The following is a 23,858-nucleotide window of genomic DNA, read 5'->3' as shown; positions in this document are numbered from 1 at the left end:
ATGTATGAAAACCCTACTCTGTTAGATTAAAAACCCTGTGTTTCACAGAAGTATGTTTCCCATCATACACAAATCAGTAAGAGACTAGTGGCCACACTCCTCCATAATAAGCTTTTGAAAACGAATGGGCATGCAAGAAAAATGAAGGTTTCCCTCTCCGCCCCACCACCAAGTTCTCTTTCCTAGTTAACCATCTCATTTCGAGAAACCTATTCACATAGAGGAGGTGGCAAATCAGGTAAAGAGGACAAAAGTGCAGCCTTAAGGAAACTAAGAAAGGAAATAAAAAACTTAAGAGAGTAGGCAGTCATAAAAATGCATTTTCCAGTGCAGATTTATTATGGTCTTTTTGCTGAGTATGAGTCAATGAGCAGGGAAAAAATATGCTCATTTTGACAGTTAACTAGCATTAGAATTTATAGAAAGAATCAAAGTTGTTGGGGTAGGCTTTGAAAATGCTTATAAATTGGAGCCAAAGTTATTTCGGAAATATTGCACTAAAGTATGTGGGAATCTTTTTGCCTTTTAAAATATAAACTTATATTCTAATTTCCAGAGGTGCTAAGCACCCACAACTCCCAATCAAATTTTCAGAATGGAGAGGGGTAACTAGTGGTGTTCTCCAAGGGTCAGTCCTAGGACCAATCCTATTCAACTTATTCATAAATTATCTGGAGAAAGGGGTAAACAGTGAGATGGCAAAGTTTGCAGATGATACTAAACTGCTCAAGATAGTTAAGACCAAAGCAGACTGTGAAGAACTTCAAAAAGATCTCACAAAACTAAATAATTGGGCAACAAAATGGCAAATGAAATTTAAGGTGGATAAATGTAAAGTAATGCACATTGGAAAAAATAACCCCAACTATACATACAACATGATGGGGACTAATTTAGCTACAACTAATCAGGAAAAAGATCTTGGAGTCATCGTGGATAGTTCTCTGAAGACGTCCACGCAGTGTGCAGCGGCAGTCAGAAAAGCAAACCTGATGTTAGGAATCATTAAAAAAGGGATAGAGAATAAGACGGAGAATATCTTATTGCCCTTATATAAATCCATGGTATGCCCACATCTTGAATACTGCATACAGATGTGGTCTCCTCATCTCAAAAAAGATATACTGGCATTAGACTAAAATGATTAGGGGTTTGGAATGGTTCCCAAATGAGGAGAGATTAAAGAGGCTAGGACTTTTCAGCTTTGAAAAGAGGAGACTAAAGGGGGATATGATAAAGGTATATAAAATCATGAGTGGTGTGGAAAAAGTGAATAAGAAAAAGTTATTTACTTGTTCCCATAATATAAGAACTAGGGGCCACCAGATGAAATTAATGGGTAGCAGGTTTAAAACTAATAAAAGGAAGTTCTTCTTCACTCAGTGCACAGTCAACCTGTGGAACTCCTTGCCTGAGGAGGTTGTGAAGGCTAGGACTACAACAGGGTTTAAAAGAGAACTGGATAAATTCATGGAGGTTAAGTCCATTAATGACTATTAGCCAGCAGGGGTAAGGAATGGTGTCCCTAGCCTCTGTTTGTCAGAGGGTGGAGATGGATGGCAGGAGAGGGATCACTTGATCATTACCTGTTAGGTTTACTCCCTCTGGGGCACCTGGCATTGGCCACTGTTGGTAGATAGGATACCTTTGACCCAATATGGCCATTCTTATATTCTTATGTTATCAGAGTTACGGATGCTCAGCACTTCTGAAAATCGAGCCAGTAGTGCCTCTTCCTGTATGTAGATAGTCCGTGAAAAAACAAAACAAAAATACCCTACAAATTCAGTTCTTATGTGAAAAATTCTACCACTGGTGTGTTCCTCAAATAATTGGTTGTCATAATATTTAAATGATGACAGTGCTATACATACATAATATGTGGGAAGTTATGTTTTTAAAAAGTATGTTTATTTATTGTGGGGTTAACACAACCTTGGATTTCAGAATTAGACATTATTAATTTACTTGTTCTCTTTTCATATAAGATTGAATTTATTCATTCAAAATCAGTTTTCTTTTTAAACCTGGTTACTCATCCTTTGTTTTTCTTTAGGTAAAGTAAACATCAAGTATATTTTCTTTCCACAGTCCTTCAAAAAGCTATTTTCCATAATTCAGGTTTATCTAGATCCATCTTCCCTTTTGTTCATAATATTTCCTTTAAAACATAAAGAAGACAGTTATTTACTGTCTAACTAAATAGACACCTCTAGTTAAAGTTGTAAACTCTATCATGCTGCTGTTCTGGCTTTGTTTTTCATAATTTTAAAAATATGAACAAATCAATTATATTAGCCAGATGGCTTGATCATATCAACCATCTTATAAGCTAATTGTAGTTTAAACACTGGCAACTTATTAGTGAAGGTGTTTAGGAAAGCTCTCTCCACTCCTGTCTTGTTTAAAAGATGATTGAAATGACAATTTTCAGAGTAGCAGCCATATTAGTCTGTATCCGCAAAAAGAAAAGGAGTACTTGTGGCACCTTAGAGACTCACAAATTTATTTGAACATAAGCTTTTGTGAGCTACAGCTCACTTCATAAGCCACAAGTACTCCTTTTCTTTTTGTGAAATGACAATGGATACTAAAAGTGAAGTCATTACATCTTTTATTTTCATATTTCATTTTCTGGGTACCAAAGAGTCCAAAATAGCCTTAGCAAATCTCTAGCTTGATTTACACTAGTGGAAAGCAGGATATAAGACCATCAGACTTTCATTTCAATCTATCTAAGTTTGTAATAATTTGCTTAAAAGAAGCCAGTTTTCAGCAATTAACTGGTAGGTAGTACATTTTTTAGTTATTTTAGAGGTGTGTATTAGTAACAATGTACAAGTGGTTCCTCTCTGGCATTTACATACTGCACTATAAAACTTCACCCTTCAGTGATCCTAATACTTTGTCCATTAAATGTACTTACTCATTTAAATGGGAGTGTATTTAACTGCTAAACAGATGGTCTCTACACTGTGCACAATTATAAAGCAAGGGTTTGTGTATACGACCATATTTTAGGCTCCAGATTTCCTGCTTCCCTATGCACATTTCAAAGCAGTTTGTTTTTCCATACAAAATATTAATACAGGTGGAAAAGCCAGTCTGGAATTCAGATAGCATCTTTTTTGCTATCAGAGCTCTTGTGAACACTATTGCAGGAAAGCTCCTTTATTCTCCAACAGTGGCAACTTTCAAGGATTTTAACTAGTGCTGTACTTTAAATTTTTAAATCACTTTAACAGCATATTTGAAATAGTCTCTGGGATGGTGGAATTGTAAATACCTGATAGGCATTTGGGATCCCTGGTTACTTCATTAACTACATGTTGAGAAAAGTCTCTTGGCCCCAAATTAGCACTATTGAAGTAGTAGCCAGGTCAGTGAATAGATCTGCTCTCTTTAGAGCTGCAATATATTTACATATATATTACATCCCTCCCCACCACACACACCTATGCACCTGCCCATCCACACACTTAAAGTAACAAAATTAAAAAAAGAAAGGTTGCAAAGTTAACCACTCACAATTTAGGAAATTGCAGAATTAAGGTTGTTTGTGTAACCTTAATTTAGCCCCTTGTGTGAATGCATTATGAAATAGTACTTAATTACATCATCACATGCTAATTTTTCCACAGGACCCTGCCTCATTCAGTGCACAGAATGGATGGCACTCATTGAAGGAGCAGCTATTCAATACTTTATTTTAGCCTAATTGTTCCATGTGTGGCTCTAAGCCTTATTTACTACACACTATTCAAACCCAACTCTGAGAATTATTAATTTCCTCATAGGATTGTTTACGGTACTGATAAGTATAGTATTTGAATGTTTCACAAACATTAATGAATTTATGTTCACAATATCCCTGTCAGATGAGGGGATACTATTATCCCAGTTTTATAGCTGGAGAACTGAGGCACAAAGAGATTAAAGTATATCCTGTTCACTGAATGAGAGGGGGTCCTGTGGAAAAAAATGGTATGTGATCATGTAATTAATGACTGTATGAGAATACAAATGCACAAGGGGGCTGAATCAATGTTGCACAGGTAATCTTAACTGTGGCATTTTCTAACTTTTGAGTACTTAACTTTTCAACCTTAACATTATTTTAACATAGTTTTTTGTGTGTAATTTCCTAAGTTCTTTAAAAGAATAAACTGAAAAAAATCCATCATGTGGGAATCATACCTACCCCTAAATGGGTCATCAACAGAATTGGAACCTTTAGAGTCAATACAGAGACCTCTGCCACTTGAGCTAACAAAGTAACTGATAGTGGTAACAGGCTGTCATCCTCCCTGTGGACCAGCAACTAGAAGGGGATGACGCATGCATATTTTTTCATTGGGTTTCAGATATTTGATTACACTGGGCTTAGGAGTCCTGGATTCAGTTCCAGCATCTAGAGGGGAATGTGCTATAAAGGACAAAATCCCTTCTGTCCCTGTTCTCCCAGTTCTGCTTGTGTCCCCTCCAGCCTGTCCTTTTGCCAGTCCAGTCTCTTCCTAAGCCCTAGATCCTCATCCCAGTCCCAGTAACCACCCTGTGGGGTTCCTCATTCCAGTTCAAGTTCCCTTGACCAGCCAGTCCTAGTTATGCTCTCCAGGTTCCTTGTTCAAGTCCCAGTTTCCCTCTACTCTCTATTATGCTCCTCATCAGAATTTCCTTCCAGGCCCTTCGCCCAGTAGATCCTAGTCTCTTTCTCATCCCCTTGGGCTCCTTGTCAAGCCAGTACCAGTCTCTCTCCTCCCACTCCCCCAGTGTGTCCACAACCTCAAGCCATTAAAAAAAATGCAGGTGTAGGTCCTTCAATTGTTCCACAGTGGGAAAGCATAGTTACTTGGGGTCTGATCGGAAATACAGTATAGTCAATGGGCTTTGGATCAGGCTGTATGTCAGTAGCATTTGCCATTTGACTCAAGACTATTTCAATTTCTTTTGTTTTGCTTTAGTGGTGTACCATCAGTGTATCACTTTATTATTTATTTGTATGATGGTAGTGCCTAGAGGTCCTAACCAAGTCAGGGCCCCTTTTTGCAAGGCACTGTACAGGCATATAGTAAAAAACAGTCCTTGCCCCCATGAGCTCACAGCCTTTGTTCAAGACAAGATGTAACAGGTGGATGAAGCCAACAAATGGGGGAAAGAAATGGAATGCACTGGAGGAATAGTAATACATGCTTATTTTTTCATATACTAGATGGATACAGAATTTGTAGATATAGGGTGTTTCTGTTTGGTTCTGTTAATGCAGACAAATAAACAGATCAGTGGCCATAGTCTCAGCTTGCCATCTGTTAAACTATTATCATGGGGGTCTGTGCTACTGGCATTCTGGTAGAAGTGAGTTTAAAGATGGATTTGAGATAGGATGTCATAGTGGCATTAAAGGTCTGACACTGATTGCTGGGAGGAAAAAAGTGAATAACTCGCAAAGGAGGCACTTTTTCATGATATAAGGGCAGCCCAGCCTATGCCAGATGCTGTTCTGCTTGTTTTGGCAGACCTTTATGTGGATTTGGCTCTGGGCTTCTGGGTTTCTATATCAACACTCTGCCAAATATGATGCATGATCATATGATGCTTGTGTCTATTAATGGGCTTCTACTTACATTTACTTGGGGAGGGGAGAAGGTGGGGGGTTGTTTTTATGTTCCTTGAGCATCATCTTGCTGCCCAATCCAGAATGAGTTTTTTAGTCATTTTTTTCTTGGACTTGATGTAAACTCTCATAGTGATTGTGATTATTACTATTTGAGAAATAAACTGTGTTCAGCTGGAAGTATAAAGCCCCAACAGCATATTCATCATATGTATGATCAGGAAATACTGTCAATGACATTTGTACAGTACCGTTCATGCACAGATCCCCCACAGCATTTTGTACACAGATTGACACACAAATCACTTCAGTTTTGGTGTTTTCCAAATTCCAAATTTTGCTTGTCTTAAATTCTCCCTGCAGCTGCCTGCAGGTGGAAGGCAGCAGCCATCTGATCATACCCAGTACCATTACAAAATTATTCCAAACAGAAAGCGAAGATAATTTTTTCTAATTGAAATTGATGAGAGAATTTGAGGATGGGAGGACTGGGATTTGGAAAGAACCAGCCCTGACACCCCAGCTCCTGGGACTGAAGAGAAGAGCCATTGATAAAATTGTATTACTTTAATGGCTGTCATGAGATTCACAAGAAATGTTAAATGGACTGCTTGCCATTTACAAAAAAATTAATGAAACACGAAATTCAAAAATGTCACCAGTTTTTCACATATTGTACATGAATGTAGAAACACCTGAGAGATGTGGACATTATTGTTCAATCCATTTTGCTGAGGTAAAAATGAAAGTGCTACTGGTCAGTCAGGAATCAGTTTGGAGTGGGTAAATCTACTGTGGGGGCTGCTGTGATCGAAGTAGCCAGGGCAATCAATTCACTTCTGCTAAGAAGGATAGTGACTCTGGGAAACGTGCAGGACATAGTGGATGGCTTTGCCACGATGGGGTTCCCAACTGTGGTGGGGTATTAGATGGAATGCACATCCCTACCTTGCCAAAGAGTACATAAACCAGAAGAGGTACTTTTTAATGGTGTTGCAAGCGCTAGTGGATCACTGGGGCCATTTCACTGACATTAGTGTGGGATGGTTGGGAAAGGTACATGACGCATGCATCTTTAGGAACTCTTGTCTCTTCAGAAAGCTGCAAGAAGGAACTTTCTTCCCAGACCAGAAAATTACCTTTGAAGATGTTGAAATGCCAATAGTTATCCTTGGAGACCCAGCCTACCCCTTGCTCTTGTGACTCATGAAGCCATACACAGGCAGCCTGGACAGTAGTAAGGAGCAGTTTAACCATAGGCTGAGCAAGTGCAAAATGGTGATAGAACGTGCTTTTGGACATCTAAAGGGGCGCTGGTGCAGTTTACTCACTAGGTTAGACCTTAGTGAAAGCAATATTCCTATTGTTGTTGCTGCTTGCTATGTTCTACATAATATCTGTGAAAGCAAGAGGGAAAAGTTTCTGGTGGGATGGGGAGGGGGGTTGAGGCAGAGCACCTGGCTGCCAATTATGAGCAGCCAGACACCAGGACAATAAGAAGAGCACATCGAGGCGCACTGCATCTCCTAGAGGCTTTGAAAACCAGTTTAATGAATGATCCAACACTGATGTGACAGTTGTGTGTGGTGTTCCTTACCAACCTTCCCTCTTTCATCTGTATTGCCCTGTAAACTAAACCCCCATGAACCACAGTGTGCACAGTGAATAAAGAGCCTCTTGTACTCAGTTCATGCTTTTTTATTATGCTAACAAACACTGAACAGACACAGCAATGAATAGCAATGATAACCAGGTAAAGGCCTGATAACACAGAGAGAGAGGGGCAAGGACACATAGCTTATTATAATTGCACTGTCTAGCAATCAAAGCTGTGGGAATGAGAGCTTTCTGCTCCATTAACCATTCACTGGAGTTGAGTTCAAGGGATAATGGAACTCCCGCCGCGCATTCTAGGATGTCTAAGAGAGGAGGATATGAAACTTGGTGAGGAAGGCAGCTGGTTCTTCACTGGGTGCAGCGGGACTCTAAAGTCTAGCTGCCTTTCCTGCAACTCAGCCAGACTCCTCTACATGTCTGTTTGCTCCCCCATAAGCCATGATGCACATGCTCTCTGAGAGTGTGAGCCTCCATGCAAGGAGCTGGGCCCTGTCAGCCTCAGAGGAATGCATCAAATCACAGAACATGTCTTCCCTTGTCCGCTTTTTTCGCCTTCTAATCTGGGACAGCCTTTGTGCAGGAGTGGAGGAAGCACCCAAAGAAAATGTTGCAGCTGCAAGGAAATGCATACCTTGTTGAAAACAAAAGGTTAACTGTTGCAATGAATTAAACAATTCACAGCAGCAAATACATTCCTTGAGGTACTTGGCCAAATGTTGTGTTTTAAAAGAAGAGCCTGCCAGTAAGGTATAACACATGGCAGAAAGCTGGGCAGCAGATTTCAGTTTGCAGGCAGGTATGGTAAGCACACAGAAAGGGTAGGCAGTGTGAGGGCATACCAGGGGAAATTTTTTAGTATGGAAACTCATGGCATGTAAACAGGCTTTTCCGGGGAGCACCCTTTGTGTGGCTGAACTGGCCACCACTGTATCCCAATTGTTTACCTCAAATTAAACAATATCCACAATTGCATTTAACCTCTGTAGTGTTATTACAAGAGTGCACTCACCAGAGGTGCCTTCCCTGCCATCACAGTCCCGCACCAGTGGATCCTGTGAGGGGATTGGCTCCAGAGTTAGGAAAAGATCCTGGCTGTCGGGGAGAATGGATCCATCTGTTGCCTGCTGCGCATTCTCCTCCTCCTCTTCCTCATCAACAATGTCCTCCTTGTTTTTGCCAGGGGCCACCTCGGTCCCCTGGGAGGTATCCATGGAGAGTGTTGGGGTACTGGTGGGGTCCCCTCCCACAATTGCATGCAGCTGCTCATAGAAGCGGCATGTCTGTGGCTCAGCACCAGAGTGACTATTTGCCTCCCTTGTCTTCTGGTACACTTGCCTGAGCTCCTTTATTTTCACACAGCACTCTGTGTGTCCCTGGTTTAGCCTTTTCCCACCATGCCCTGTGCAATTTTCGCATAGATGTCAGCATTTCTTCTGCTGGTTCAGAGCTCTGCCTGCACAGACTCTTCTCCCCATACAGCAATGAGATCCAGTGTCTCCCGTATGCCTCATGCTGGAGCACGTTTGCGTACCTGGGCAGCCAAGGTCAACTGTGGTGGTGAGGTCTCCATTCTGACTAAACCGGAAATTCAAAAGTTCCTGGGGCTTTTCCTGTTTACCTGGCTGAAGTGCAGTGGAGTTGAAAGTGCTGTCCAGAGCAGACACACTGGAGCACTCTGGGACACCTCCCGGAGGCCAAACAAGTCAAAATACACTGTGCTGTGTCTACACGACACCTAATTCGACCCAGGAAGATTGAATCTAGTGTTACTCCTCTCATTGAGGTGGAGTACAGGTGTCAATTTTAAAAGCCCTTTAGGTCAGCAGGAAGGGCTCTGTAGTGTAGACAAGCTCATTATAAACTCAACCTAATGAGGGGAATGTCGATCTAATGACATAGTGTAGATAAGCCCAGAGGTTAAAAAGGGGGCCAAAGGGATTTTGTTGGGTTAGAGGCAGTCCTCTGATCTCCTGAGGGCATGTCTACACTTACTAGTGAAGACCTGCTAAATCGACTGCAGATTGCTCACCCATCAACTCCGGTACTCCACCAGAATGAGAAGTGTAAGATAAGTCAATGGGAGAGTGTCTCCCGTCAACCCAGTGCACTGTAGACACGGCAGTAAGTTGATCTAAGCAACGTTGACTCCAGCTATGTTATTCACATAGCTGGAGTTGCGTAACTTAGGTCGACTTACCCCCGTAATGTAAACTAGGTGTTTTCTTTTCTCTCTTGCCTCTGCTGCTCTCGATGGTCTGCTCTTCAGGGAGTGATCCTTGCTTTAGCTGCACTATGGGAAGACAGCAAAAATGATAGAAAGGGTCCCTGACTCAAGCCTGACCCACATACAAAGCTTCCTAGAGAAAACAATAAGATTTCAACAAGCTCAAAGTGAATAGAAGTTTTTTACACCTTTTCCAGATATGCACTGAATCATTCCTAGTGCCTTATAAAGCATTATTTGGTTGACAGTGTCTATTAAAATATCTGTTTATGAAATGCAATGTTGCCCCACAAAATTTACCATTTTGTGCTATGAAAAATGGCCCTTTTTTCTGCGAAAAAATAAAATAAATAAAATCCAGCCTTAGCAGTGGGATCTTTAATGTCAACAAATGGGCAGGATGTCAGTTTTATGCCACATCTGAAAGACAGATATATATTTTCCACCATTTCTCATATCCTATTTATGATTGTTGCAATCACAAATAATGTAGCTGAGATCTAGTATATACTTTGCCTGTACATATGGCAACATCTTGCTGCGGTGGTTAGAGCATTTTGTCACAGCTATTTATCTATCTTGGGTTTTCACCTAATTTTTAATTTTCTCCATTCTTCAGGGGCAGAAGAGCATAATTTTGTGTATACCTATCTTTTTATAAGTGTACTGATGCAATGGGAAGGTCCTATAGAAAAGATATGCTTTACATTTTGGTCTGCGTGTTGGGGTCACTATACAGCCTGGACTCTCTAAGTGATAGTATTCCCCACGGGTTTCCATCTGCTACCTGTCTGGTCCCTGCCTGTGCAGTTTTGTCATGTAATAAACAGCTCTTTATTGAAGAAATGAGGTTATAGAATACCAGAGCTCTGCTGATCAGACAGAGTCATGGTGGTTTAATTCCAGCAGATAATTCCAACAAGATACCAAAAGCACATAACTTATATTTACTAGTTATCTGACAATCAACCAGTCAACAAAGGTCCATGTACCTATCATGTGAACAATCATTATTATCGTTGGTTAACAGGTGCCATTCGTATGATTCATGACTATAGATGGTGTTCTGAGTTCCATGTAACTGCAGCCTTGCTGCGCTATCCTGCATTACCACTAAATTCACAACGTGCGGTTAGCGTAACAGCTGCCTTACTCAGTTTACTTTGGTGGCGTGCCAAGGGTTTTGGAGCACTGCCCACTCCTTAAATAAGGAATTCCTTCTGCACATGCATGGACCTGTTAAGGTCGCCCAGCGAACAGTTTGACTGACAGCCCTGGGCTGTGATTACTTTACTGGCTATATCCTGCAGCTGAATGCTTATCAGCACAACCTTCATGGAACAACATCAGGTACGGGGGTCATTCTAATTTTTTAGAAATTTGAGTTTCAAAGCTGGGGTCACACCATCAAGAATGCTGTGTTCTCATTGCCTGGTAGTTTGAACCTGAAAATTACTTGTCTCAGGAGATCGAGGGGGGTAAGGTGGTTTGTGAGATAACCTAGTCACAATCCGTGAAATGCCTGCAGTTTAGGACCTGGATTTTGAACCCTCTTCTGAGGTCAACAGGGGAGCCAGTATTTATAGATTTTGATATATTATTCTCAATATCCAAAAAATAATGTATATCTTACCCTTTCTATGAGACATCATCAATGGAGAATAGCCTGAGTTCAACAAGGTCTTAGATCAACACATATGACAGGCTTCTCAAGAAAGAGCTGGATGTCAAAAGTTGAGCTTTTGCCTGTGAAATGGCTCATTTGATAAAACCAGGGTATGATATGCTTTTAATTATACTGAGAAGCTTGCCACATGTTATAAAGTTCTGCAGTTGCTTTTCAAATTTTGTATAAGCAATTTCCCTTTAGTTGCATTCTTTTCTACATGATGTTTTGAAATAGTTAACTAGCAGCTGTTGTACTGTAGCTTTTGTTACATTGTGTTCATCTACTTATTACCCATATATATTACTTAAATTTCTGCTGAGGAAATAGCTACCTATACAGACAAATGTATGTCGCTGGTTTATGAACCAAAAATTTCATACAGGTTATCATTAATCTATATAAAGTCCTTGAATGTTGGATTTCACATATGGATTGCAACTTTGTATAGAACTTAGACTTGACTTCCCACTTTGGTCAAAGCATGGCTTTTTGGAGGGTAATTTTTTGGGAATAAGCATATCTGTCCTAGTAAGCTTTTTCAGAGGATGCATATCTGTCCTAATAGGCCTTTTGGAGTATGGAATTCATATCTAAACTAATGGACCTTTTGCTATGCTTTTGATCCTATGCTGCTGCCACCAGCTAAAATGCATACATTTTTTTCACTTTTGCTCTGTATATGGGCAGATCTGAGATGAGATTTGAACTCTTATTAAATTTCAAAGATTAAAGCATTTTAGCCCTTAAGGAAGTGCCACTGAAGTGATGGCTAGGCTGATCAATGAACAGGGCTTAGATAGAGTAATATAATTAACAATGAGTAAACAAGAAAAGGGGAAATATTGTAAAAGCAACTGTTAACCACAAAACTTCAAGGTATTGTAACTTGCATGGAGTTCTCAAGAAGCCATGCAAACTGATATCCCTTAGATTGCATTCCTAGAATCAAATTCATCACCCGGATAAAGTCATTTTAGATAGAAAGTCACCAAGTGTTTACATAATACAAATAAAACAGGATTAGTATAAGTTTGTCTGTATCCATGAACAGTTTTGGCTAGATCATAATGCCTGTAAGAAAACAAGTGTTTCTATCTTATTGACACCAAGGATAATATAGTGGATAGTAAATATTGCATTTTAACTTTTCTGCCTCTGAATTCTTTTTTAGAACGGCTAGCAAATTTGAAATATGTGTGTGTGAACTGAGAGATTTGTGGTAGTTTGGTGAGTAGTGGAAGCTGTGAGTCAGATGGGGTATGTTAGAATGTTGATGTGGCTTAGGGGGAATGCTGAATTTGGGAAGTATGCAAGGAGCATGAGGAAGCCTAGGTTGCTGTATATGGAATGAGGATAGTGGATATTTGAGGAGTATGTAAATATCAGCTAAAACACACTAGGTGGAAATTATGTGTGGAGAAATAAAGCACAGAGAGAATGGCTGGTTGTGTCATGGCAGAGAAGGAGGTGGGGAGGTGTATAAATTGAATGCCCAAAGTGGAGGATCCAGGAGAGCTCACCTGAGTAAATAAAGGGCTGCAGCAGGTTAGGTAGGTACATAGAAAAACTTTGTTTTCATAGTTGTGGGCAGACACATGAGTAAGGGTTTGCATGACTGGAGCCAAGAGCTGCTTTCGCTGCTCTGCTGAGAGCTCCTGATAGTCAGACAGGAGATGAAGCTTCAAAAGACAACTGAAAGCTGGCTAGATTGATTTCTCTCGCTCCTTGGAAATCCTTTCTCAGTTTATTAAAATGAAGTATTTTCATAAGGAAATCCAAGTGGGTGTGTTATGAGATCTTCACTACAGCACGCTGCCCATTCCATTATATGACCCTGCATCTCCTTTGGAAAAAAAAGATATTCTACCAGTCAAGTTATCCAATTCATCATTCAAAATAAGTTAGAAATCTTCTCAAAATCAACACAGCTGAACCAATATTTGGACAATTCATGGAAAAGTGAATATTTTCCCAGTGCGATGTACCATTTTTAAGTGTTGTGGGATCTTATCATACATTTTTTACTATAGTGGGTATTTTTCAACTGAGGGCCATCTTGCTGAAAAGTGAAGTAATGTGTGACACTGGCAGGCCTATACAAGAGAATGTAAAACAGTCCTCAGCCACCTTTAATACAAACTTAATAGTCACAAGAAAAGACTTATTATTTAAACCAAATTTAATATAAATGTGATATTATATTTGGTTTAAATAATAAGTCTTTTCTTTGGACATTTACACCAAAATTAAAGCAAGTTGGAAAGTAGTTTACAGTTTCTTCCACTGTGTTCTCTCACTGCTGCTATATATTTATAACTGCTCCTCTGCCTGTCTCTTTTGTGTATTATAAACTTCTCTCATTTACTATTTGGGTGATACTGAGTACTTCAGGTGAGAGGTTCTTGGAATTACCCACACAGTAAATGAAAGAACTTTATAATACCCCAAAGAGTCTTGGCAGGGGAGCCATTATAATTATATAAAGCACCAGTGTGTTTCTTGATGATGCTGTAAAATATGGTTAGCTTTGCAAAGACTGTATGCTTTGGGCCCCCAGCTGGCATATAGTGGAAGCCATATTCTAGTTCCGTAAACCAGAACATGGCAGGGAAGAATGCTTATCCAGAGATTTTAAAAATATGTGTATACTAGAATATTGCCTAAAATTGCAGCAGAGCAGTGTATACACTACAGTGTATGAGATGATATGGCTTTTAGCAAAATAAAATGTTGAGATGTTCTATCAGTAAGGCAATCTGGTTGGTGGTGCATTCACAGTTGCTTTGTGATGTCATAAATGACATTGCTTTTCAACAAGATGGATGCTGTTACTGCTGATGCTGTTTGCAGCATTAGATGAGACATTAACTGTAATTAAAAATGTAAAAATAATACTTATTCATTGGTGAAAAGAGTTTTGTGAATTGAAGGGGCAAATGCTGCACTCATTGAATGTTCAGCTCCCATTTGGACTGCAGGCTTTTCGATGTAGCAATATGGTTCAGTTTATATAACCTGTAGCAGTCCTGACTCATAACTTCCTTGCCTTTATCAGATGATGGCTCAGTATTAATATTATTTTAATGAATATATTTTTAGATGTTTCTTAGTGTACCTAGCTATATAGGAACCCTTTTAGTAATGAAATTATTTTGTATCACTCTTGATATTTTAAGCAAACAGCCATATACAGTGGCATTTTGTCCTCAATTTGGCGGTGTCATCAGTGATCTACTTAAACTCTTATTGGTTTGCCATTCACTTGAGAGTGAAAAGTGTGCCTTCTTAAGCTCTCACTGACACTAGTTCAGTATCAAAGCATTTTTCATAAAAATGTGCTGATACTGCTTAGTCATTATTTGACATTGTAACAGGAGACTTCTACAGACTTGCACGGGCATCATTATGGCATTGTCCTGACAACAGATAACTTTGTATCCATAAACTTTTGTAAATAAAATTGGGTCCGAATAATCTTCTTTTTCTTACTCTGACTAAGAAAATTTCAGCAGAGTTTCATTTAGCAGACAATTCTTTGCCATATTTCAGCTTTGCACAGTATTAGATACATGGAAAAACACTGGTGTTTCAATGGTTAGAACATTTTCACTTTGATGCACTTTTCCATCAGTTCCCAATCTTTTCCTTTTCAGGAGGCCCTGGGGACCCTCTACCATTTAGCAATGGCAGGGTTGTTGAGACTTCTTGATGTCAGTTCATGCCCCCCAGATTGGGACCTTATTCACCAGCCCTGACAATGAAAGTCTACAAAGCCTAATCCTGTGGGCTTCTGAGCATCTCAGTTTTCATTGACCTCACTACTTTCCTCAGTGGGAGTGGAAGGTGCTCACTTTGCAAGAGACAATCACTACCTCACAAGGTTGGGCCTATAGGATGGTGGAATGATTGAGCAGAACAAAAACCCCCCCACAATTGCAGTCAGCAAGGTCTTCTCCTTGCTGCCCTAGGTGTTCAGAGTACCCAAGGCGGTCAGATTCATCATGGGGGCAAGAGAGGATCCTCGTGGGCAGGAGCTCACAGGGCCCTGCAGCACAGCAACCCACAATCAACCCCAAGGTGATCAGGAAGTCATGGAAGTAGTGGGTCTGCCGATAGGCTGCAGCATCCTGCTTCCTGGTCCTCTTACCCTCTCTCAAAATGGTCCTCACAGCCCGGAGAGTGAAGTGGAAGTCCTGCCAGCGCTGGCGAGTGAGCTGCATCTTGCCCTTGGAGCCACGAATGTCTACCAGGAAATGGTGCAGCTCATCCTGCAGCACATGTGGGGCCAGGTTCATAGACTCCCGGTTGTCCTCTAGCTGCACCCCTGGAATGACCTTGTGACCTACAGAGACTGGCAAACATGGGGTGGACCCCCAGCATGGCATCAGTTCTTCAGGTGCTGCACAGCCCACCTCAGTCCCCAGTAAGAGAAGTGGCAGAGGAGGGTGAGCAGCAGCCTCGGTGGGGGGAAGGGGGCTCAGAGAGGGAAATACAAAAGCCACCTCCCAGGGGCTGTCAGGAGAGAAGAGAAACAAGACAATCCCAGGGGCGGCTGTGACATGGGAAGCAGAGCGAGGAGGGGAAGGGGTGGGGGTGGGACAGGATCAGGATAAGGGGCAGGATGAGGACCAGGGATGGGAGCAGGACCAAGATCAGGGGTCCCAGCAACTAGGCCACCGGTATGGCACCACTTGACCAGGCATGGGGGTAGAGGGGGCAGTTCTGGGAAGAAGGCCCTCAACAGTGCTGGGCCTGGGGGCACCCACAACCATGGCAGCAGGCAGGGGATTGCTTAGGTCCAGGCCCCCAGATCGTAAAGGGGGCAGCTGCACTGCCTCAGAGAGGGACACACCCAAAGACTTGAGGCTTAGCTGCTTGGCAGCGGCCGTTATCATAATGGGTCTGGCAGCCTCGAATGGAATGTCTTCTATGGCCAGGCAGGTGGGTGAGGCTCGGGGTGTCCCAAAAGTGAGAGTGCAGAAGGCAGCCTGGGGAAAAGGAGAGAGAGGAGGAGAGGGTGGTGCAACAAAGCCGTCATGCAGACTGTCCTCCCCCGAGTGACAGGGGTCAGACCCAGGGCCATGATCTCCTAGAAGATGGAGAGCAGGTCTCCACCCACCACCACAGGTCCACCCGATCAGAAACCAGGGCAACTTCTAGCTTGGTGCCGATGGAAGGCATGAATGACAAAAGGATGGGGGGGCTCCCTCCGAGGCCTCCTCAGGAAGGGACTCTGGGAGCTGGTGACACCTTCTCCCCTCTGATGTCAAATGTCTCCTTAGTTGGTTCCACCCACTGGACTTTACCAGGGGGTGGGGGTGCAGGGGCAGGGGGAGCAGTGGAAGGCTCGGCAGCAGCAGCCCCCTCATGGTGTTACAGGGACCTCCTCTCCCTCCACACCAAAATGGAGGTGCTGAGTTCACATGTTCCACTTGCTGTGCTTTCCCTGAAAAAGCACTCAGCCCTCTAAGGTGGTGGTGACAATGGAGGGCTAGCCAATGCGGGTGGGTCCAGGGGGTGAGGGTGATGGCATCAGGGAGGCAGGGGTGGAGTGAAAGGGGAAAGGGAGAATTCCCCCTGAGGTGGACCCTCTCCCAAGTCTGGAGATGATCCAGTTGCCCCCTCCTTCGTGAGCCCTGCCTGACTGCACACTGTGGTGGTAGGGCCCACCAGCTTGTCTGGGCATGACAGGGGCACTATCCCCAAGGTCTGAGTAGAAGTGGTGTCAGGCAGAAGAAGAGGGGAGTGTCAATGGGAACTGGGTGGCCAGGGATGGCCGATGATGACAGGGTTGGCGCCCTCCCAGGTCTCAGGGGTCTCTGGCCTTATTGGAAATTCTGGGAGGACCACTGGACCCAGGAACCAACTGAATACAGGGGACAATTGAGGAATAACAGGGTCAGGAGTGAAGGTTACAGGTTCAAAACTAGGGATCCAGAGGGGAACACTGAGCAGAGAACCCTGGACAGTGCCCGCTGCTCCTCAAAGCTGTCTAGGGAGCCAGAAGCTGTCTAGAAGCTCCGCAGAGGAACTCAGCCTGTATGCATGAGACCAGGGAGGAGCGGAAATAGGCCCCACAGTCGCAGAGCATCACCTCGTCTAGCATCCTCCTGCTGGTATTGAAGATGGCCACTTTGGCCAGGGCCAGGAGGAGGTTGATGAGGAGGTCTCATGACTTTGTGGGGCCATGGATAGGGTGTGTGAGTATAAACAGATGTGGGGAAAAGTGCAGCCATAACCTCAACAGGAGGTTCTGAAGGAGTCGGAATAGAGGCTGCAACTTGGTGCATTCGAGATAAGCATGCGCCAGGTTCTCCCTCATGCTGCAAAAGGGGCAGATGTCAGGGATGGGGTGAACTGCACCAGGTACATGCCCATGCTCCTGGCTCCATGGAGGAGCCGCCAACCAATATCCCCAGAGGGCTGTGAGACCAGGGTGGAATAGAGGCTGGCCCACCAGGGTTCCTCACCCTCCACAGGTGGTAGATAGTCCCGCTATTTCATATCAGGGTGGAATATCAGGCTATGAGGGCGAGGAAGTGAAATGTGTGGAGCATGAGCATGTAAAGGTGTTTCCTTGGCACTTTTTGGAAGCGAACAGACTGCAGGGGATGCAGCTGACTTAGGTTGTGGAAGGGCCAGGGCCAGGAGGGCTTGCGGGACAGTGGCCCAATGAAAAGGTCTGGAGGTCCTGGGGTAAGGGGGTGGGTGGCGAGCACCCTCTCGCAGTACCCACTCAAGAAAAACCCAAGAGGTGGGTGACAAGGCTGTCCCCATCTTTTGGAGGACGCGCAGGAGGGTGAAGAGCCCCATGCACTGACCGAGCACTTGGGGATCCACCCAGTGCCCGCTGTTGTCGTCCAGGAGGTCGCCAGTTCTGGTGGTTTCTGCCATGACCAGCCTCCAGTGCACCGAGAGGGACTCCACCACCTACACACAAAGCTAGGGGTTGTGTAGCAGGGTCTCCACGAGGAGATCAGCCCCCTCGATGGCCACAACAGACCTGGTCGCCGAGAACAGCTTTCAGGTCTGGAGGAGGTCCTGGTAGAAGACCGGCAGTTTGGAGAGGTCTCGTGGAAGACCCCTCGAGTGGAGAAAAAAGAGTTGCTGGTCATAGAGCCCCAGAGTCTTCGGAGGCAGCAGAGGAAGGAGTGCACCAACGTGCTCCATGCCGGACTACCTGCACCATAAAGGAGTCTCTGCAGGGCCTGGAGGTGGAATACATGGAGCTGGCTGTGGAGGCAGACCAGGCCCTGTCCTCCCTCCTCCAGGGGAAGACTCAAAACCAGAGACCCAGTGCAGTCCTGGCCAGAAGAACTCCAGAGCTATCCTCTGGAGCCAGGCCAGGATTCCTGGAGCTGGGGTCAGGGTGTTGAGCTGGTGCCAGAGCATGGACAGGACTAGTTGGTTAAGTACCAGTGCCCTCTCCCTCAGGGAGAGATACTGGAGGAGTCCTGTCCATCTCCGCAGCTGCTCACCTACCCTAGCCTCCAAATCCTGCCAGTTCTCCAGCGGAGAAGGATGCGTGGTGGAAAGGTAAACACGGAGATAGGTGGAGTGCAGGTCCACTACTCTAATGGCTTGAAGCGTAGGTGAGAGGGAGCTTGTCTGCCACCCTGCCCCGACCATCAGGCCAGAGCTCTTGACCCAGTTGACCCGGGTGGAGGAGGCTGCTGAGTAGATCGCCTGGCAGGCCTCCACCCGCAGCAGGTCGCCCGGGTCCTGGACCACGAGTAGCACATTGTCAGTGTACGCTGACAGGACCTGCTGCATCTCTGGCTCAAGGAGCACCAATCCCGTCAACCTCCAATGGAGGAGACAGAGGAAGGGCTTGATCACCACAGTATACAGCTGCCCTGACAGCGGACACCCTGACACACCCCCTGCCTGAAGCTGACGGTGTCAGTCAGGGTCTAGTTGAGCCTGACCAAACACTCCAGGGAGATGTACAGCATCTGGAGAAAACCCACAAATTGGAGTCTGAAGCCAAATGCCCGCAGAGTTCCCAGGAGATACCTGTGGTCCATACTATTGAATGCCTTCTCCTGGTCCAGGGACAGGACGGCAAACAACAGACCATTTTTACACCCGAGCTCTAGGAGGCCCCGAACCAAATGCAGGTTATCAAAGATGGTTCAGCCCCAGACGGTGTAGGTCTGGTCGAGATGTACCATGTCTCAGGGGTCTCTGGTATACATCTGTACCAGGCTGGGGGGTGCTGGTAAAACACCCTGAGCAACAGAAGCTGGGCCAGTACTCTGATCACTGCAACTCCAGTTAGTTGCCCCACTGCACACATGACTTTGGGAACTGCTTTCAACTGATAGATTGGGATGGTCTGGAGAGAGTTAAAAGGCTAATTAATTCATTAGCCCAGATGGTACAAAAGACACAGGAAGGAAGCATGAAGTAGAGGAACAAAGTGAGGGAGTGTGGGTAGTAGAGTTAAAGCCAGAACCATGATGGACCATATGATGGGTATATTCTCCACACTGACTCCTGAGATGGTAAATTAGGCCAGGTGAACCTAACTGACCAATTAAGCAGCCAGTAGGGGAGAGATATAGGCTACAAGGAGGTCACTAATTAGACTCAGGCACAGCTGGGCAGGAATTGGAAGGATCTATAAGAAGCCCAGGAGCTGAGGGCTTTGTATTACTGTTGGAATGAGGCTATGTAGTCTATAAGAGTAGTGGAAAAGAACACCTATGCCCTATTCTGAGGACTTGAGTGGTGCTTGTGCAAGGCTTCTAGACCCCTATTGACTTTGCTGGGCTTTGGATGAGGCCCCGAGAGAGAGAGAGAGAAGTGTAAACTACATCACTATTCGCTTCTGTTAATACAGCACTGGTTGTGCTCTCAGAGGGTGCTGTGCATTTCATTCACTTGCTCAAGAGAGGTGGTGGGAGGTAGAGAACAAAATGTGAGAGTTAAATTAAATTATTAGGCCCACTCTCAACAATAGACTTGATTGTCCTGAATAAAGCTCTTGTTTTCTAGGCACTTAAGAAAAACAATTTGTATTTTAGAACAATTCAAATTCTTAAAACCTCTTAGAAACATGTCTTGGGAAACTTTGAACAATATTTTCTTTTTCTTCAGGGATGATTCAGGTGAATAACATATTGTCTCCTGATTTTTTTTAAATTTTATTTATTTATTACTAGGAATCTTTGTCCGAAAATAGGAGGTTTGGGGCTAGATCCACAGCTGGATGTAGGCAGCTGTAGCAGGGTGGACTTACTCCTACCTACTTCATAGCTTCTTGGAAATGGTCTGGTAAAACACCTCATGCATTTTATTTACAGTGTTCTTGTTCCATTACCTTTACAGACTATGGAGCCTCATCCCAACAGTAGCATGGAGCCCTCCTGAAGAGGAGTAAGTTTCACCTAAGAGAGAAGCATTCTGTCTCTACAGCACCTGCTTTTCACACATTAAGGAACCAAGACCACATTTGTGGTCACATAATGGGGAAAAATATGGTATAAATGGGATGTGTCCAATTAGATGGGCTCCACTTAAATAATTTTTCAGTACAATTGGCAAAAAGGTGTGTGGCTTTTTGTCTCCTTGTGGGGGAAAAACTCAGGCATGTTATTGAAGGAAGCAGGCACTGGTCTTTTATCCTTTACAATCTGGTATTTACAGGTGAAGCTGTTGGCTGTCTAATTGCAACTTACAAAAACAACATACAATCTCATTGAATCTTTCAGAGTAGTTGCCATATTTAGTTTCCTAAGGGATAGTCTACATTTACCTGAACTGAATTCTAACTCAGGGTGTGGGGGGTGGGGGAGGAAGAGAGATGTGATCTGCATTCAAAAATATTCCAAACACAGTGTGAACAAACTGCTGTTCACATGTGTGAATATTTAGCCCCTGGTAAATGTGTATAAAAGGTGGTTCAAGTTGGGGCCAGCATCAGTTACATTTGAAACCAGCAATTGTTTTATATCTAGAATGGCCTCGCCATTACTTTAAGCTTCAGGGACAAATTCTGACCTCCTTTCCATCCTTTGCAGTCCCACTGTAAGTGAAAGGGCTGTAAGTTGGAACAGATATTTGGTCCTTTGTTTTTAACCACATAGAGGTAAAATGTTCAATATGACATGTTGCACTATCAAGGCAGCAAAATTTACAGTGCAATTTGCATTCTAAGTTATTGCTGCCCTAAGAAGCAGTAACTCTCCCTCTGTAGCTTTAACAGACCTGGGAGATGATATGGCAGCAAGCCAATAGTGAAGCAGAACCAGGTGTTATAATGACAGTGTTCCCTGGTAGCATGTATGACTGTGGATGGGCTGAGATTCACAGGACAGAGTTATTGTATTAGTAGTATTCCATGCTTTTGCAAGATGACCACTTTTGGATGCATATCCTTAATCCTCAAAACCGCTGATTCTTGGCTACTTCTCAATACTCTGCTGATATTTCTAAGTCCACCAGCTTTAAAAAACTCTTTAAAATATCAAAATTAATCTTTCACCTCCTAATGATAGCGAGATGCTGCTTCGCCAAATTCAGGGAAAGGGAAATTTCCCCATACCATGTGACGGGTTACAAGAATTGGAGATTCACTTGCTATCTTGGAAAGGCTCATGGATGATTAAAAATAGGCTCCAGTGAATATACATATTTTCGCTCTCCTGTTTACAATATAATCAAGGCAACCCTACAAAAACAACTGGCATCAGACAAAGATAGCTGTTCCTTTTAATTATATTTCACGTACATTCTTCTGCGGAAAGAGCATGGTGTGGGCTCAATGTATTTGGCAACTGCAGCCTCAGAATCCACCTATTACCCACTCCTCCCACAGAACTGTGCTCAAGAACCTGAAGTCTTGGTGTTTAAAATATTGGTTTTCTAGTTCTCAGGGCTCTAAAGACAACTTTGAAAACCAGAAGTGAATACTAGTTACAAACAATGCATTGTTGTTTTTCAGAATCTGCAGACAGACTGGACAACAGCTCTAAGAGGAGTGAACCGAGTGAGAGGATCCAGATCAGTGGGGTGTTAACTTGGCTACCTAATAACAGTTTAAATATCAACACTAAGGACTATTTCGCTCCTGCTCATTTTAACAGTTTTATCTCACAACCCCAATCTGCCTCCCAAGGTGCCAAAAGCCCTTACTTAGCCAAAACTTCCAGCTGCCCCAAAAGACAACTTCCATGGCGCACTTGTGTTATCAATACAAAATCTTTAGCATATTGAAAACTAAAATATAGGGTCCCTGTAACATAAATCACATTGTATACAAACGTGACTATCATTGGAGCTACTGTACAGAGTATACTATTCATTAAGTTAATTAAAACTCTACATTTTTAATTTAAAGTACAGAGTCCAGGGACAGTGCCACTTTTTTTCTTGTGGGACAGCTCTATATCTCACTGGAACGGTGGGAGGATCTCATTCTCTAAATTCCCTTGAGCCATCCTAAGCTGCACATGTTAGGGAAACAGGTACATGAAACCAAGGGCCCAGTTCTCAAATCTGTTACATAAGTTTTTACAATGGAAATCAATAGAGTTCTATTGCTGTTATGACACTGGTGCATCAGAGTGGAGAATCAAGCCCTGAATATTTCTGTCTTTACCAAAGTGAAGTTATTAGTACTGATAACACTTTGAAGCAGTTCATTTTCTCAGTTTTGGGAAATATTTCCTTCAAAGTGTGTGTGTGTGTGAGAGAGAGAGAGAGAGAGAGAAAATTTACACCAGGTCTTAGCTCAGCTTGTGGAGCCAATGGTTGCCTCACTGGTAGGTGTGGAAAGCAGATGTGCATTTTTAAAAGTATTTTGCCCAGTAGGATTCATTAAGTTCTTGGTTTGCTTCCTGTTTGTCTTTCTGTATAATTTTATTTCATGCTTCTTAAGTGACTTCATTGCCAATTGAGAACTCCTGGATCATACTATGGCTGTGTTTTCTTGCCTTTCTGGATGTTTCTTCATTTTCCTGTAATCCTCATTTGATCATTATTTATTCATTGTTAGCCACTTAACAATAACCAATGCACATTTGTTGCAGGCTATGGAAGCTCATTCACCAACTGAGGTCGGATGATATAGGGCTATGTATGCTTCAGTACATAGACACAATGGGATGCGGGATTATGCTAGAATTTTCTCCATTTCCTTTCTCCTGTGGGTTTGTTTGATCATTAACATGATTTAATTCAATCTTTATATGATTCTCCTTTTATCTACTCTTTATGTAAGTCAGCATTACAACAAAGGTCCCTGTATTGTTGTTTTTAACACAGTAGCATCCTTTCAGAGTTATGTCAGCATTTTGTCAGCATTCCCTTTCATAATACTCTCATCAGCCCAGCTTCATGTACTGTTGATCTTCTCATTTTCAGTCAACATTAATCCCTGTGGGGCCAAAAACTTCTGTTGAAAGGACCAATAGCTGTGTTTAACTCACTTTCTGTTATAAAAATTAAAATTGGAACATTGCTCAGTTCCCTTTCAGGGTTTCTTTTTACAATGCAAAGTGCTACTGAAGGTTTGGTTGGCACCTGGAGGTGAGGGAGGAAGGACAATTTAAATCTCACTTTCATCTCCTACTATCTCTTTTCATGCTCCACATTATCTCTGTCTCCCCCTATTTCATTTTCCCCATTTAACATGAAGGGTGTAGTGAATCTTAGTTTTGTTTTTCAGTTATGACATCCCAGTTGTGTGTGTGTGTGTGTGTGTTTTTTTTAGAAGTTGGTTCACAAGTGTG

At 43.1% G+C, this 23,858-nt stretch overlaps 1 long non-coding RNA gene across 1 annotated transcript; it reads left to right on the top strand.

Moving 5' to 3' along the window:
- The first annotated feature begins 19,736 nt into the window (after positions 1 to 19,736).
- On the top strand, positions 19,737 to 22,985 carry LOC119863827. The gene is made up of 3 exons (XR_006278014.1): positions 19,737 to 19,987; positions 20,455 to 20,502; positions 22,070 to 22,985. It is a non-coding gene; the product is annotated as an uncharacterized LOC119863827 (long non-coding RNA).
- The last annotated feature ends 873 nt before the right edge of the window (positions 22,986 to 23,858 follow it).

Source organism: Dermochelys coriacea, chromosome 11 (assembly GCF_009764565.3).
Source record: "Dermochelys coriacea isolate rDerCor1 chromosome 11, rDerCor1.pri.v4, whole genome shotgun sequence".
NCBI classification, from domain to species: Eukaryota; Metazoa; Chordata; order Testudines; family Dermochelyidae; genus Dermochelys; species Dermochelys coriacea.
The sequence above is the reverse complement of the archived record's forward strand: the minus strand, read 5'-3'. Positions and strand labels throughout refer to the sequence as shown.